The 17,965-nt window shown below is 35.0% G+C and overlaps 1 long non-coding RNA gene across 2 annotated transcripts in view; it reads left to right on the top strand.

Moving 5' to 3' along the window:
- Positions 1–17,965, top strand: part of LOC123384353 — a 936,858-nt gene that overhangs the window by 481,898 nt on the left and 436,995 nt on the right. For both annotated transcript variants that reach the window (XR_006595332.1, XR_006595337.1), the window contains exon 5: positions 16,118–16,163. This is a non-coding gene — a long non-coding RNA (uncharacterized LOC123384353). The remainder of the gene's footprint in view (positions 1–16,117; positions 16,164–17,965) is intronic.

Here is a 17,965-nt window from a genome sequence, read left to right as displayed (position 1 = left end):
GCCCTGCTGCTATCTATAAATCTGATTTTCTTTGTCAATAATATAACTAATGGTACAGTGTCCAAACTGTGACTGAGAGTTTCAATCCACAGCTGACTTTAATTTGCTCGCTGATTAATTGGTTTGGGTGAAGTTAGGAAATTCAATCTTTTCTACCTTTATTAAATTGCAGGAGCAAAGGGACCACTTCTAGTGTAGTGAGCAACTGTAGCAATGGACTGAACTTGGGGAAACTGGGTCGTAGTGTTTCTCTGCCTTTGACTTGTTCCAATGGCCTGGAACAAAAGATACATGTTTTTTTCTTCATTGAAATTCCTTACAAGAACAGGGACTGGATTAGCTGAGCTTACCTTTCAGCACTGATACTATATTTTTCTTTTTCTTTGTGCAAGTGCAGGGGTGGTAAGAGAAGGTATTATGCAGGGTGAAATATCTGAGGTGCTTAAAAGTTGGAATACATTATAATTGCTAAATTATGAAAGAGATTTTATTGGGAAGCAACTCAAGTATATTAAAATTATATAAAGACAGTTTTAATATTAGAGCAGACTGGTTTTAATAGGTGGAGGAAACTATGTATGTGATAAGATTCCCTCCTGGGGAATGGAGTTAGGACTCACAGGGGCCGGCCAATCTGTGTTGGTAACTAGGATTATTTTATGTAAATCCCGGAGATCAAGCAGTCATTCTGTGGTACCTATATTTGTGACACGGGAATAGAAAATAATGCAAGCCTACCCAATAAGAATGAGGAGGATGAGGTTAATGCAGAGGGAGGAGCAGAAGGAATTTAGGCAGCTGCTGCTTCCCCATGGCTGGCTCCAGCCCTGAGGAGAACAGGAACAATTCCTGTCCCACTGTTCATCAGAACCGGTGTTCATTTCATCATTCCAATAAATCACAACTCCCCTTCTAGAGAATTCTAAAGTAACTCAAATGAATTTTATTTACTTTTATTTCAGTTAAAATTTTTAGGGGACTAGATCACAGTTCACATGGTATAATGGTCAAAGGGCCTCTGATAAGCTTGATGAACATTAACGTAGAAGTGAAATAAAGAGGAGTCTGAAAAGGGCACCGTGATAAGTGGTTGGAGAGGCAGAAGGAAAGTCGTAGGAGGTGGGGGTCAGGCAAGATCTGCCAGTGCATCAATCCCACCCCAATTGTTTCAGAGTCCCCACCTTACTTTTCATATGGAAACATACTTTGCGTTAACATGAAAAATGATTAGGAAAAATGCAGCTACCGTGCATATCTCCTAGCAGGATGTTTACAATAAAATTTTTGTTCCTAAGCCTCCTTATACAGAAATCCTTGGGCTCTCACTATTGAAAAACAAAGGCAAAGAGTGCTTTGCTTTGAAAGAAAGCAGGTGATATCACTGTCAAACACTGTTGAAAGTTCAGTAAGAGGAAATTCTTGAAATCATCTGTTCAATTTAGCATTATGGAGGTGAGAGAAGTTTATATTGAGTGTTTGGAGAGGAAGAGAGATAGCGCAGGTTTGAAAAATTGGAGATCAAAAAGGGAAATGATCAGAAATTAGAAAAGGGACAATACAGAAACTCTATAAAAAAAAGAGGAGTAGATAGGGCAATAGATAAGAAAATTTAGGAAGGATTATTTTTTTCTTAGAGGAGAGTAGAGCAGTAAACTAAGCTCTAAAGAAGCCAGTAGATGGGTGCCTGGGTGGCTCATTAAGTTGAACGGCTGGATCTTGATTTTGGCTCAGGTCATGCTCTCAGACTGGTAAGATCGAACCCTGCGTCAGGCTCTCTGCTGACAGTGCTAAACCTGCTTGGGATTCTCTCTTTCCCTCTCTCTTTGCCCCTCCCCCACTTGTGCACACATGCTCTCTCTCTCTTTCAAAGTAAATAAATAAACTTAAAAAAAATAAAGAAGCTCGTAGAAGAGAAAGTTAAGGGCACAAAGTAGAGTGAATATGTCATACAGCAAGTTAGTTTCTGAGACGATCAGAGAGATTGGGATTCAGACCATATAAGGGGTTTGATAGCCTTACCAGTTTCCCAATTCAGAACTGGATGTGGAAATCCAAGTAGGCTATATTTAATTCCAACCCTTTCACCCTATGTAATCCTTATTTGGAGAGGAGTTTTACTGACATCTCAACTTTTAGTTACCCCTCTGGCACCACTTTTGTTATGAAAAACCCTTTATATTTCCTGTTTTATCTTCCCATTACCTATAAAACAGTTAACTTGATAAATGCTTTTATTAAGAAAAGCAGTTTCTTTCTTTCTTTCTTTCTTTCTTTCTTTCTTTCTTTCTTTCTTTCTTCTTTTCTTTCTTTCTTTTCTTTCTTTCTTTTTTCTATTCTTTCTTTTTCTTTTCTTCTTTCTTTCTTTCTTTTCCTTTTTTTGAGAGAGAGAGAGAGCAAGAGGGAGACAGGGGAGAAAGGAGATAGAGAGAATCTTAAGCAGGCTCCATGCTTAGCACTGAGCCCTATGTGGGGCTTGATCCCACAACCCTGAGATCATGACCTGAAATGAAGCCAAGAGTCAGTTGCTCAATTGACTGAGCCACCCAGTTGCCCCAACAGAAGCATTTTCAAATTCTGATTTTATAGAAACTAAGTATTTAGTGATTACTTCAATGTTGCCACATTTTAGTGTTTTCTGTGAAATTCTTCAATGTTATAGATAATATTTGAAGTATGCCAAAGTCATTGGGGTACAGCCATTTATATCTAAGTGCAGGGTAAACCCTTGACTTAGTTTCCTCAGGGATGTTAATGTTGTCATTTATTTCTAGAGTTTACTTAAATGATGCTGAGATAGAACTTGAGAGACAATCTTTTGTTATTTAAACTAGCACTTGGAAATACTTTTATAACTATTACACATCATTCTGACTTTTTCATCACTAGGATGTCACCAAATAAATTATTACTCTATTTGAAAAGAACAAAAATGATATTTCTGTATCAATCAGGATAGGCTAAGTTATGCTGCATTAACAAGAAAGTCTCAAACACACACACACACACACACACACACACACACACACACACACACATATCATTTTTTTTTAATTTGAGAGAGTGCAAGAGCATGTGCACATGCACACAAGTGGAGATGAGCAGAGAGAGAAGGAGAGAGAATCTTAAGCAGGTTTGGTGCTCAGCATGGAGCCCAGCTTGGGGCTTGATTTCATGATGTGAGATCATGACTTGAGCCGAAATCAGGAGTCGACCACCTAAGCAACTGAGCCACCCAGGTGCCTGAAGAAAGTTTCAAATCTTAATGACATTATAATGTTATAAAGTTATAAAATAAAATGTTTCTTGCTTAATTGACATGTCCTTTGAAGTCCTACTCAGGGTTCTGATTGGCATGACTTCAATTCATCTGACCTAGGCTTGACCTACTGTGTTGTATCCTAAAAAATGTGGCTCCATATCGAAAATTGCGAGTCTATTAGGCAGAGGAAAAGAAAACTCTGGAGAATCTCTTATCAGCTATTATATGGTTTGGCCTCCTCATAATTCATTTGTTGTACCAATCACATGAACTCCTTTCCCTTCTTACAACTTTCTCACAATCCAACCTCAAGGGATATAGGAGGTGCCATCTTACTTGTGTCTGGAAAATGCAGAGCTGGAAATAATTGGGAAACAATACTAAAGGTGAATTTACCAGACTATTTTAACAATATGGACATGGTTATTAAAATACAAACTCGGGGCGCCTGGGTGGCGCAGTCGGTTAAGCGTCCGACTTCAGCCAGGTCACGATCTCGCGGTCCGTGAGTTGAGCCCCGCGTCGGGCTCTGGGCTGAGGGCTCAGAGCATGGAGCCTGTTTCCGATTCTGTGTCTCTCTCTCTCTCTGCCCCTACCCCGTTCATGCTCTGTCTCTGTCCAAAAATAAATAAACGTTGAAAAAAAAATTAAAATACAAACTCTACCATATTTGAAAGATCTCATATCCCAACAGGTAATTATATATATATATCCTTCCTTAGCTTTTTCTTATATTTTGGGGCATGGAGATAATTTGATGCAGTTTGTTCTATAATGTTTCTTAATATTTTTCAATTTATTTCTGTTCTTGTTTGTAACTTCTACAAATCTCTCATATTTTGTCTGATAAAATGTTAAACTATTAAGCTTGATTGTTTTCAAAGATATGTAACTGAATTTGTTTATAAACATTAAGTTTTCCTACATGTATGTCATTATTTTCTGTACCAATTTGTTGATTGAACTAGTATGAGAGAATAGATTGTGATTAGATGTTGGTGCCTCATTAATATGTATGGTTGTTTTTCTTCTTTCTTTCTTTCTTTTTTCACATTTTCCCATATATCTGGAGGTAAACTTGTATCATGTCTAAACTTTTTGGTTTTTGGTTGTATAATTGTTAGATACGATTACCCACCCCGTCTTCCTTTTTCACTGTATCCTATGAGCCAAAGTCTAAACTTTGGAGTATATTTGAAAAAAAATTTGAATAGACTTTTTTGGGGATTTTTAAGGAGATGAATGAATTAAAATATCTGAACAAGGAAACCAAGGGTAGAAAGCATTCTTTGTGTTTATCAAGACCAATCTGCATATTCAGAATATCTGGGGCAATACATTTCTAAAACCTGAATATATATGTATGCATATAAATATATGCATATATATGCACACACATATACACACTTATATATACTTTTAATGTTATGTTTAATTGAAATAGTCACTGGAGTGAATGATATAGAATAGTATGTACATCTTTTCTATGAGTATTTAAGTGTACTCTGCAATATGTGAAACAATTATGCTAATATATGCACTAATATATTTAGAGTAATTACATGCTGTAGAAAAGAAAGGAGACCTTCTGGTGTATGTTAATCACTAGCTTCACATTGATATATGATTAAAATTCCAGTTTACTTTTTCTTTAGCACTAATATATTGTATGTGGCTTTCATACATTAGAAATACTTAGACTTTTTAGAATGAGATATTTGTTATATGTCATAGTTATACTTTATAAGTGTTTATTTGGTTTACTGCCAGAGGTACATAGAATTTCCTTAAATTTACCATATATCCAAAGCCCACAATAACATAAATGTGATATTATTATTTTGCTTCATGATGTATTAGTTAAAGGTTCCAGGGTCAGGCATATCTAGACCCAGCTCCATCTCTCCCAAATACAAGCAACTTGATACAAAATTACTTAACCATTTCGTGGGTCAGTTTCTACATTGGAGAGGCAGAATGACAGGGTTGTGGGGAGGAATAAGTGTGATTAGTAAGATAATGTATGTGAAACACAATGCCTTGTGTATAGTAGGGTTGAGTAACATTAGTTCCCATTCTTACTCTAAGACAGAATTGACAAACAGGCAAAATACTTATCACGACATACTAAAAATTCCTAAAAATGTCCAGAGTTGCATAAAATTTATATTTGCATTCCTAATGATTAGCCTGAAACTCTGGAATATTGGAAAGTACTTTTTGAATCAACTGTCAGATTAATTTATATTTGATATAACTTAGTGTCCTTATGTAGTTTTTGATGTAGTAATTCTCAGCAAATATGTAACAATTGATTGCTATCAATGGCACACATACCAGAGTGGCTGCTATGATTTAGTCAAAATAACTAAATCAATGATGCTCAGCAAATAACTTAATGTCTCCATTTTCTTTTCTGAAAAATGAAGAAAATAATACATGCTGCATTAGGCAGGATTTATTTCAATTGTAAATGACAGAATCCCAACACAAAGCAGCTTAAACAAAGTGGTCTGGTAAAAATTTTGAGGTAGCTGACTAAATCAAACAGAAAGCAGTTGGAACCAGGAATTATCTAACATCCCAAAGGAATGACATCAAAGGCACCAGAATTTTTCAACTTTCTCTGCTCATTTGCCTCATTGTTACTTCTCTCCCTTTTGCTCCGTATGGTTTCCTCCCAAGAAAGAGAAGACCATAGGCAACCCAAGGGTTACATCATCAATCCATTGTAAGCTCATGACATATTTCTCTTTTGGGTGAGAATGATATACTCAGGGAATGAATCAGCCTGATTTGGGGTACATGCCACTGATGAGCCAACTGCTGGTATTGATGAAGTTTATAATGGCACCTAAATTTACTCATGAATCAAAGGGGCTCTGGCTCTTACCAACATTACCAAACTCCAAAGAAGCTCCATACTAGGAGACATGCTGGTTTCCCCAGCAGCTGCTCCAAGGGCCACAGAATTTAACCACCACCACCACAGGATCACCACTGCCACAGACAAGGGGTGGGGAGTTGGGGGAAGTGGTGAGAAACTTTGCCTAATGAGAAATAGAAATAATAGGAAAGAATCTGAAGACAGGCAGATACTTTTCCATTCCTTCTTGTCTTTGAATGACTTGTATTAGTTTTCTTGAAACTCTGTTCAGAGCTATTCCTCAATAGCAAATGACCATGACCGTGAAGCAGTGGCCACCTTGGTAACACATCACCTTCTGGTTTCTCCCACCCTCCTCTGACACACTGAAATTTTCCTTCACTCTCACTGCCCCGGTTTAACACTACTCAATGAGGAATTGGCATGTGGACACTTTGATGCAGGTTCTGTTTTCTAGGGCTCCCAAGCTAAAACTAATACATATTAAGTTATTTATTTATTTGTCCTTATTTCTTTTAACATAAGCTCTATGAGACTTTTTAAAAATGTTTTCTTCACTACTGTCTCCAATGCTAACTCTTCCTGAAACATACCAGCTCCTTAAAAAATAATGATTAAATTTAAAATTAATGGACTCCATTTAGGTTATATGACTTCAGGAGGGCTACTACAAAAAGAAGTGCAAAAGAAGACGTTTCTCAAGGTGCAGTGGTAGAATAGCACAGGCATGATGTGGTGCTCATAATTCTTCAGTAGTATTAGAAAAATAAGATTGGTTCTGTATCAAATCTTAGTCATTTACTTAGTGTCTACTGCATACCAAATAAATGCAAATTGCTGAAAGTGTAGTGATAGCAGGGCAGAATTCTCCTCTTCAGAGACATACAGTCCAGGGTGGGAATGCATACCTTCATAGTTGCTGTAAGGTTTCCCAGCAAAAAAGAATGCATTATAATCACTTCATTTTTCATGAGAGAACAAAAAAATCCATTGTTGTTTATGTAGGTGATTGTCATCCTACCAATGCCTCCAGCCGGTTGCCAGGGATGGGTAGTTCACTCCAAAGTAAACCACTTTGCTTAGACCACTTCGCAAGTTGAAATGTTGCAGCAAGCTAAGATGGAGTAGAAACACAATTCAACAGCTTTCTTCTCTGTCCTAGTATTTATTTCTCTCTTTCCATCTGGCAACAAGGGAAAATAAACAAAGGCAACAGCATCTGTTGCTCCTGCTGCTTTGAATTAAGCTGACTTAGTTTAATCAGTTTGCCCCTACCAAATCCATTGCTGCACCTTTCCAGGTATTAGTCTGACCTTTGGTTTGACACTCCTGTTGGTTGAGTTTACCAGATTTTTTCAGACATAAAACAGAGATATTGCAATTAAAAAGTTAAAGGTGTTTAATAACCTTTGCTTCAGTTGTGTATGTGCATATAAGCTTAAGGTTTTTAAAATACAAATCTCCACATTTGTGTCTATATGTAAAGCACAAGTAATAAGCCTCTGATATTAAAAGCAATGGATTTCCTGGAGATTTGTTTTAAATGATAGGCTTTTGAAGCTTTAGTGGTAGTTGTGGGGTGTTTCTCCTTGATAAGGAGATGGGATGTAAGAGAGATTACTAAATGATTTTGAGTTTAGGGAATGCACTGATTTTTATGCAGGTCTTGATATGCTTGAGCACACAAATACATCCCATAAATCTGTCTAAGTTCCCCGGAACTCAAGGGTAATGCATTTCCTCCTGAATTCTTGTAGTGATCAGCAAAACACACACACACACACACACACACACACACACACACACACACACACACCTCTTAAAAATGCAGCCCCAACATTAAGAAAGAGTTGTAATTCTTAATACATTAAACTAAAGAAGTAAGAGGAAATCGGAGCAATTTCTTCTCATAAAATTGTCTCTAGGTATTTGAAATCTGTTCACATGATTGTAAAGCAACATTATAGCTGTAAAATGTTTAGAAAGTCTGCCCTCTCTTTTGAAGTACTTAATTAGAAGAGAGTTTGATAAGAAAGGTGCTATGCAATTAAACTTGTGGACCATATTAACATTTAAATGAGAACAAGCGACATCACGATATTTAGAATAAGAAGTTTAAGAGAATATTCTAGCAAGGCTCTGACAAAGAAAGAGCATTTAGGATCTATACTTATAAAGTTCATATGCTAATTATCAGTTTTGTGCATAAAAATACAGTTAGTAAACATTGCCAAAAAGATGTTCTAAATCTTAACCCTCATTTCCAAGAACTTCAAATTCAAACAGTATGTTTTGATCGTTAATGAACATAAAGTTTACCAAGTTAAAGGTTAAAACATACTACTGTTATAACTACCCATTTTCAGTAAATAGGCAGTTTAAAAAAAAAAAAAAACAACATTCTGTCACTTGCTACTGTTTTTTATAGCAACGAGCAGTTGTGTTTTGCTTAAACAACATTTGTGAAATGTCTTGTGCTGATACTTGGTAAAAATGGAAATATCAACATTGTTTATGTAGGTTTTTCAAGCCATAAATCAGTCAAAGGTACATTCTGTTCTGCAGTTTACCTATTAAGTATGAATGGGCTTTTCTGATTGGTGTGACATTTTACTTGACATTGTCAAATAACAAAGACAATAATACCCATTTAAAAGTAAAACAGAATGAAATGTTCATCGTTTTTGTCAAATAGAGAACAAATGATCCTTGTAAGAATAAAGCACTCTGCTACTCTCCAAATTGTCCAGCATTCAAAAGTGCATTTACCACAAGTCATTAAAGTAATTTTGTTGGGAGTGATTTTTTGTGTACTAGTGACTTTTTTTAACTTTTTATTCAGAATGTGAAGTAGTTTACTCTTCAAGCTGAAACTTACTTGGTTGTAAATCAAAGTCACTAAATATTTTTAATTAAGTTGCCTTCAAAATTCTTTCCTTCCCTGAATATTTTCCTTTTTACAGACTACTAGAATAGAAGAAAACTGAAATTGGCATTGTTTATGTAAGCCTCCTCTATTTTTGTAAGTGAAGGGATTCAGTCTAAGTGAGATAAAGGAACTTGAAAAGGCCTGCCTGCCTCTTCATGCCAGGTGTGTAGGAAATGGAGACTGTATATTATTTATTATTGTCTTGTCAGGAACAAACACTAGTTCTGTCACCTGGAAATGAGGACCTGGTGGTGGCTAAAAACTCAGATTCATATAGGTCACTGAAGGGAGCTACCCAGTTGTGTAGATTTTGTCTGGTCTGGCAACCTCCCTCAGCAGCTATAAAATAGGGATAGTAAGTCCATCAGGGATTGCTACAAGGTGGGCATGTTGTGCATATCTCTATCATCGATTTAACATTCCACAAATAATATTCATTATTCTGCTGACATTCCACATTTATTTGTTGAAGTCTACTGAGGAAGAGATGAAAACACATCTCATTGCAACAAATTTTAAAAATTCCTGAACGATAAAAAATAATTTCCTAACTTCAGGTTAGTGAAGCCTTGTCCCAGGGCTGATTACTGCCGATTTTTATGCAACTGGAAGGAAAGATTCAGTTTGCCTGTTTTCCTTAGTTTAGGGATATCCATCTCTACCTTGAGAACAACATCAAATAAGATTCCGCTAGGATTAAAAAACTGGAAGATGAACATTTTTTTGATCTTCATAGTTGTATGTGATGAACAAGACATTTCCTAATATCCTTTAATAGAAATATGTAAATGAGTGTGGTTGAGTAGGTAGGAATATTTATCAGAAATGAGGGTAAATCAGACAAAAAATGGGATTGTCTTCATATACAAGTAAAGATGGCCATTTCTGGTGTGCTTCTGCATTTGACAGTTAACTAGTAGATTTTACTGTATAAACTAGGGATTATATTTGAGTCTGCCTACTGAACTTATTAATTAATTCTATTTGGTCTGTGCTTCATTAATTCCCTGAGAACAAATTACAGTTGTAGTGTCTTTTGTGCACCTAAATCTTATAGTTTTCTCTTTGTTGAAAAGTAAATATATCATGTTTTAGAGAATTACATATATTCCAAAAATTTATTGTAATTAAACTATAAATTCTAATTAATAGTTCTTTGTATATTAGAAAGACATGAAATGTAATGAAATATACTAGCATATGTAGAAATATTTTTTAATGTTTTTATTTATTTTTGAGAGAGAGAGCTGTCAGCACAGAGTTTGATGCAGGGCTCAAACTTGTGAACCACGAGATCATGACCTGAGCTGAAGTCAGAGGCTTAACTGACTGAGCCACCCAGGCACCCCTAAAAATGTTTACAGCAATTTAATAATGGTCAACACATGCAGTCAATGATAATGATAAAAATATTGAAAGTCATTCTATTTAATACAAAATATGGAAAAAAAAACTGAACAGCACAATTGACACTTGAACAGCATGCAGGTTAAGGGCACCTACTGTTATGTAGTCAAATATTTGTGTATAACTTTTAACTTCCCCAAAACTTAACTACTAATAGCCTACTGTTGACTGGAAGCTTTAACAATAACATAAACAGTCAATTGGCACATAGTGTATGTTATATGTATATGCACTGTATTCTTACAATAAAATAAGCTGGAGAATAGAAAATATTATTGAAAAATTCATAAGAAAGAAAAAATACATCGAAAGTACTGTGCTGTGTAAAAGTGGACCCATGAGTTTCAAACCTGTGCCTAAGGTTCACCTGTAGAATATATTTTATAAATTATCTTTTAGAATTTCCTGCTCTCAGCGGTGCCTGGGTGGTGCAGTTGGTTAAGTGGCCCACTTCAGCTCAGGTCATGATCTAACTGCTTAAAATTTCCTGAGTTCGAGCCCTGTGTAGGTTTCTGTGCTGACAGCTCAGAGCTGGAGCCTGCTTCGGATTCTGTGTCTCCCTCTCTCTCTGCCCCTCCTCTGCTCATGCTTTATCTCTCTCTCTCTCTCTCAAAAATAAGTACACGTTAAAAACATTAAAGAAAAAGAATTTCTGCTCTCTACTTTATTTGGAATAATAGAGTCATAAGTATACAAAGTTGATTATCAGAGGTTGCATTTGAATGGATGTAATTTTTATATGACAATTACAGTACATTTAGTCCCAATATCTTCTATGTCCATAGTAATGTACAATGAGAAATGATGTGACAGTCTAGGAACTCTGAAGCAACATGTGTCATGCTTAAGGTCATTTTTGTTGTTGTTCAAACTTTTGAAAATTGCTGATGACTTATGTAGAAAAAAATTCCAGAATATTTAATTCACATCTATGTTCCATTTCAAAACCTACTCTGAATGAATAAACAGGGTTTTAATATATTCTGAATAGGCTTTCTGTATTGCATTTTGGTGAGAAGAATGAGCAAATCTCCATAAAATGGGCAAATCAAATTCCTATGGAGTCACATCAATACTCATTTTGAAGCCTCTAAAATATAGATGGTTTAAGGAACTTTCAGATAAATACCAGAGTTGGTGTATTCCTATGAGATAAGGAGCAGGGAACATGACAGAGTTAGAAAGACCAAATACCAGTTAAGAATAGAATAGTAGGAAAGAAGTTTAATTGAGAGGAATCAGGAAGAATAAATATTTTCAAAATATTTTGATTTTGTAACTTTAAAATGTTTATTGTGAAAAATATCAAACACACACAAGAATGTGAAACAACTATCTAGGTCTTGCCTCATCCTTTGCACCACTTTAGCGATACTAAGATTAAACAGTGGGTCAGATCATTACATCCTGAGCCCTCATTGTAAAGTTCCCCATCAATCTTTTATCTCCTGGTTTTATTCTCTAAAGTACATTGCCTGAAACACTTACTTCACATTTATGACCTGAATTTTTTCTTTCTATAAAAGTTAATTTTCATGGGTACCTGGGTGGCTCAGTTGGTTAAGCATCCTCTTGATTTTGGTTCAGGTCATGATCTCGGGGTTGTGAGATTGAGCCCTGCTTTGGGCCCCTTGCTGGGCATGGAGCCTTCTTAAGATTCTCTCTATTCCCCTTTATCACTTGTGCTCTCTGTCTCTCAAAAAAAAATTACTTTTTATTTTCACATTGATCTAATTTTTTTAGGCTTCAAAACAGTTTACATAGAAAATGTAGGTAGGGTGCCTGGGTGGCTCAGTCAATTGAGCGTCTGACTCTTGCTTTCAGTTCAGGTCACGATCTCACGGTTTCTGAGTTTGACACCTGTGTCAGGCTCTGCACTGTCAGTGCAGAGCCTGCTTGGGATTTTCTGTCTCTCCCTCTCTCTTTCTGTCCCTCCTGCACCTGCACGTGTTCTCTTTCTTTCTCTTTCACTCTCTCTCAAAATAAATAAACTTTAAAATAAACTTTAAAAAAATGTGGAATAAATGCTGACTCCTTTCCATTGTCTTCCCCCCCATCTCTTTTAATGAGTATCAAATGAGGTGTTTTATTGTTGTTGTTGTTGTTGTTAATTTAGGTATATGCCAATCCATTGTAGTTATTGTTTTTTCCAATGATCAAATTGTTCCATATCTGGCCATTGGAAGAGTTATTTTTATGGACTCCTGTGTCATTTTCATTTTTATCTTATTTATATAGGTGACATTTAACAAACTGACACATGTAGAGTGTAAATCAGATAAGTTTCCAGACATGTATGTACCCACAAAATCATCATCATAATCGAAAGGATGAACATAATCATCACTCCCAAAGTTTGTTTTTTTCTTTTCTTTGTATAATCTCTCCTTCCAGAGCCTTGTCACTAGACCCCCTCAGGTGTCTATCCCCTTTGCCAGCCAACTACTGATCTATTTTCTGTATCCACAGTATTGCCTTTTAGAGAATTTTATGTAAGTGAAGTCATATCATAGTTTCTTGTGTTTGACTTCTACTTAGCATGTTGGTTTGGAGATTGATCCATGTTGCTGTGTCTGCTGATATTTCTTATTGCTGGGGAATGTTTCATAGGGTGGATATAGCATGTTTCTCTATCCATTCTCCAGCCAATTAACATTCAGGTTATTTTCAGGTTTTGGCTGCTACAAATAAAGCTGCTGAGAACATCTGTGTACATTTTGTTTAAGCACATGCTTTCGTTTTCCTTGCATAAATACCTAGAGGTGCAATTGCTAGATTATACGGTATGTGCATGTTTAACTTTTCAGAAACTGCTAAACTGTTACCCAAAGTGATTGAACAATATTACATTACCACCATCAGTGTAGGAGAGTTACAGTTCCTCAACATCCTTGGAAACAGTTGTTATAGTCAGTTGTTTTATGTTTAGGCATTCTATTAGGTAGAATGTTGTGGTTTTAATTTGTATTTCCCTAATGTCTGATGCTTTTGAGTATTTTTCATGTGCTAATTTGTCATCTATATTTCTTCTTTGGTGAAGTCTCTGTTAAAATATTTAGCTATTTTTTATTGACTTGCTGATATTCTTAATTGTGTTTTGAGAATTCTTTAAATTCTGAAAACAAAGACTTTTGTCAGATACATACACTGCAAATATTTTCTCCCAATATATTATGAGACTTTTCATTCTCTGAAAAGTGTCCTTCTAAGACCAGGAGGTTGGAGTGCCTGAGTGGCTCAGTTGGTTACACATCTGACTTTGGCTCAGGTCATGATCTCGCAGTTTGCAAGTTTGAGCCCTGCATTGGGCTCTGTGCTGACAGCTCAGAGCCTGGAACCTGCTCCAGATTCTGTCTCTCCCGCTCTCTCTTCCCTTCCCCTGATCACACTCTGTCTCTCTCTCTCTATCAAAAATAAAATAAAAAAAACAAAAAGGACAGGAGTTTTTTTTTTTTTTTTTGATGAATTGCATTTTCTTAATATGTTCTCTTATAGATCATGCTCTTGGTATTATAACTAAGAAATATTTGCATATCAAGATGATATAATTTTTCTTTTATATTTTATTCAACAAGTTTTATAATTTTAGGTTTTATGTCTATTATCTATATGAAATTAAAGTTTTGTAAATGGTGCAAATTGGGGATTGTAAACTTTTTTTTTTTTAATTTTTTTTTTCAACGTTTTTATTTATTTTTGGGACAGAGAGAGACAGAGCATGAACGGGGGAGGGGCAGAGAGAGAGGGAGACACAGAATCGGAAACAGGCTCCAGGCTCGGAGCCATGAGCCCAGAGCCTGATGCAGGGCTTGAACTCACGGACCGCGAGATCGTGACCTGAAGTCAGACGCTTAACCGACTGCGCCACCCAGGCGCCCTGTAAACTTTTTTTAATGGATACTTACTTTCCAGTATCATTTGTAAAAAAAAAAAATCCTTTTTTTTCCAACTTGCCATTCTATCCTTGTTAAAAATCAGTGATCAGTATATATATGGATCTATCTTTGGAGTATTTTATCCCATTTATCCACTTGTCTATCTTTACAACATTACTACTCTGTCTTGAATACAGTGACTTTATGATAAGTCTTGAAACCATCCAGTGTTGATTTTCCAACTTAATTCTTTTTTTTCAATATTGTACTGTCTGTTCTAAGTCCTTTCCATCCCCCTCATGTACATATATACATATATGTATGTATACACACACACACACACACACACACACACACATATATATATATATATATATATATATATACATAAATATATATTAGAATCAATTTGCCACTCTATATATATTCATGAGAATGAAAAGTCTCATAATATATTGGGAGAAAATATTTGCAGTGTATGTATCTGACAAACCTATACAGAGGGTTTTTTTCTAAAAATATTTATTTATTTTTGAGAGAGGGGAGAGGGACAGAGAGGGAGACAGAGAATCCCACACAAGAGCTTACGATATTTTAATAGGAATTAAAAAAAATATTTTGATGTTATTTAGTTTTGAGAGAGAGAGAGAGAGAGAGAGAGAGAGAGAGAGAGACAGACAAAGTGTGAGTTGGGGAAGGGCAGAGAAAAAGAGGGAGTTAGGGAGTTATAGAATCTGAAGCAGGCTTCAGTCTCTGAGCTGTCAGCACAGAGCCCAACGTGGGGCTTGAAATCACGAACCACAGGATCATGACTTGAGCACAAGTTGAAGGCTTAACCAACTGAGCAACCTAGGTTCCTGGGATTTCATCAAAGCTATAGACCAATTTTGGGTTAAATTGACATTTTAATGATACGAGACTTCTTACCCATGGACATGGTATATTATTTCTTCATTTATTTGGGGCTCCTTTAAATTCTCTTGGCAATATTTTATAGATATCAGTGTATAGGTCTTTTATAACTTTTGTCAGATTTCCATCAAACTACTTCATATTTTTGATGCAGTTGTAAATAGTAATTTTATGTCAATATTTTCTTATTCGTTGCTAGTATATAAAACTATGATTTGTTTCACTCTATTGACTTACTACTCTATAAAATTGCTAAACTCATTTATTCGTTTTGGTAGCAGTTACTGATTCCACCAGCTTTCTACATAGTTTTTCTTCTTCCTTTATATTTTGGATGCCTTTTCCCTCCTTTTCTTGCCTTATTACATTGACTAAAGTCTTTAGTACAATATTGGATAGACTGGTAAGATTTTACTTCTGTATTTCTGATCTTTGAGGAAAGCATTATTGTCTTTCATCACTAAGTATGATGTTATTACTAAGGTTTTTTTGTAGATACATTTTATCAGGTTTAGGAGGTTCCTAAATGTTCCTAGTCTGCCTAGAGTTGTCAAGTGATTTTTCTGCAAATATTGATGTAGTGTTTATTTTTGCAAATAAAACAAGTGTGTACAAGTGAAAATATAATTTTTTGCATCCTATTCTGTGCCTTGTTTTTTCACTTAAGCATATATCCACATAACTAAAGGACATCTCATTCCTTTTTACAGCTGTATGTTGTCCAATGTGTGGTTGTACTCATAAGTCAATTTCCTATTGATAGATTTATGGATTGTTTTTAATTTTTGCTATTACTAACAATGCCATCAAGAATAACATTTTGCATAATTATTTTGTATTTCTTCCAGGGTGTCTTTGGAATAGATTCTCTCAAGTGTGACTGATGACACAAAGGTATGTAATGTCAATGGAATTTTTTTTACATGTTTCATTTTCAGCAATAACATAGATTAATGCCTATTTATTTTTGTCTGTGATATAATATATACAAATATGTTTTCCAGTTTGTTACTATTATTTTTACTTTGCTTATAGTGTCTTCTGCCACATAATCAATTTTATTGTTTTTCCTCTTTCATTGGGTTCATATTCTGAAGGGTACTTAGTAGGAATTTTTTTCTTTAGATCTATATTGAAAAGAAATGCATTCTTGTTTCCTTCATATGTCCCTGGACCCTCTATTGTTGTTGTGTTGTTATTATTATTATCTTTCCATTTATGTCTCTTAATCGTTTAGAATTTTTCCTTTAGCTACTGTTTTTATTGGTCACTTGGGACTTAACAGCAGACTCCTGAGAGTTTGTATTAGTAGCAGCTTATACACAACTTCTATAAAATGACCAGCTAGTACCATGAGTTTACATTTCTGTCCTATTGCGATGCTCATAAACAAAAAAAAAATTTAGTTGTGAGGAAAGAATCTTCAGAATATTAAAAATAAAATAACAACAACAAAAAAAACCTCCTCAATATCATTTGACTTTTCAATTTTGTGAGTAGAATATATTTGGGTTCCTTTGATAGCTATATATCACCCGTAGAAGGTTTAAAAGGCATATTTTCACCACCAGATATTATAGTTGTTCAAGAAATCCGAGGCTAACTTGAATTCCCTTGATATTTAAAATAAATCTTGATAAAATAACAAGAGATACAGTTATGATTGATTAATGTTATTTGAACTCCTCATTAGACTGAATATTCTGAATTAATTGTGAACACATTAAAATCAAATTCTGTAATTGTGGTTCTCCTGGTAACCTAGAGAAATAAAATATTAATTTCTTTAGACTATCACAATAATACAAGATTTTAAAAACAAAATATTAATCCCTCTACTTTGCTTTATCTCTCTTTAAAAGCATTTCTGGCTTCCTCTGTAATGTCAATTATCAATAGACTAATTAAAACATAGTCACACATTCTATTTCCCAATGTTTATATTATAAAGGTCAACAAAATGGCACAAAGACTTTAACTGTCGTATTTATTTTTAAATTGCTGAGAAATAATGATACCATACTCTGCATTCTATCTGAGTAATTTAGCAATTCTCTAAGCAGCACTCAAGCAGGGCGGGAGAGGGATGGTATCTTTTCTGGGAAGCCTTTCTTTTCTGTCTCAAATTCAACTGAATTAACCCCTATGGAACTTATTTGAAGACAGGAATTAAGAGGAAAATGTTAGCAATGAAATGAATGTGCCCATCTGACTCTTTGCCTCTTTCAAAATGAAGTGGCTCTGTGGAAATGATATTACAGATATGTTGTTTGGCAGAATAAATGAAAGATAAGGTAAAATAAAATATAAAAAGGACCCAAGCTATCTAGAAAATGGCGTAATTGATGTGAGTTTAGTTTAGTTGAGCCTGTTATTGGTGACCTTACAGAAACTATGTGCTAGTGTTTCTATTAAGTGAAGTTTATTCTTTTGTGGGTTTTTGTTGTTGTTAATGTTAAAAAGTAGGCAAATCTTCAGAGTTCATACATATCTTTTTAAGGTATATATAGGAATATATATATAATCCCTTTTTAAAGAATATATAAATATTCAACATATTTAAATTACCTTAAAATGAGGTTTTATGTGTAGATTTTTGTGTAATTTTCTGTGTCCGAAACCAAATTTAAGTTACATTTTGCTCTACGGTCAGACTGCATCTATTTTAATGAACTACCATTCATGTACTCTTATTT

Source organism: Felis catus, chromosome A1, assembly GCF_018350175.1.
Source record: "Felis catus isolate Fca126 chromosome A1, F.catus_Fca126_mat1.0, whole genome shotgun sequence".
Lineage (NCBI taxonomy): Eukaryota > Metazoa > Chordata > Mammalia > Carnivora > Felidae > Felis > Felis catus.
This window is presented reverse-complemented; position numbering and strand designations above follow the sequence as displayed.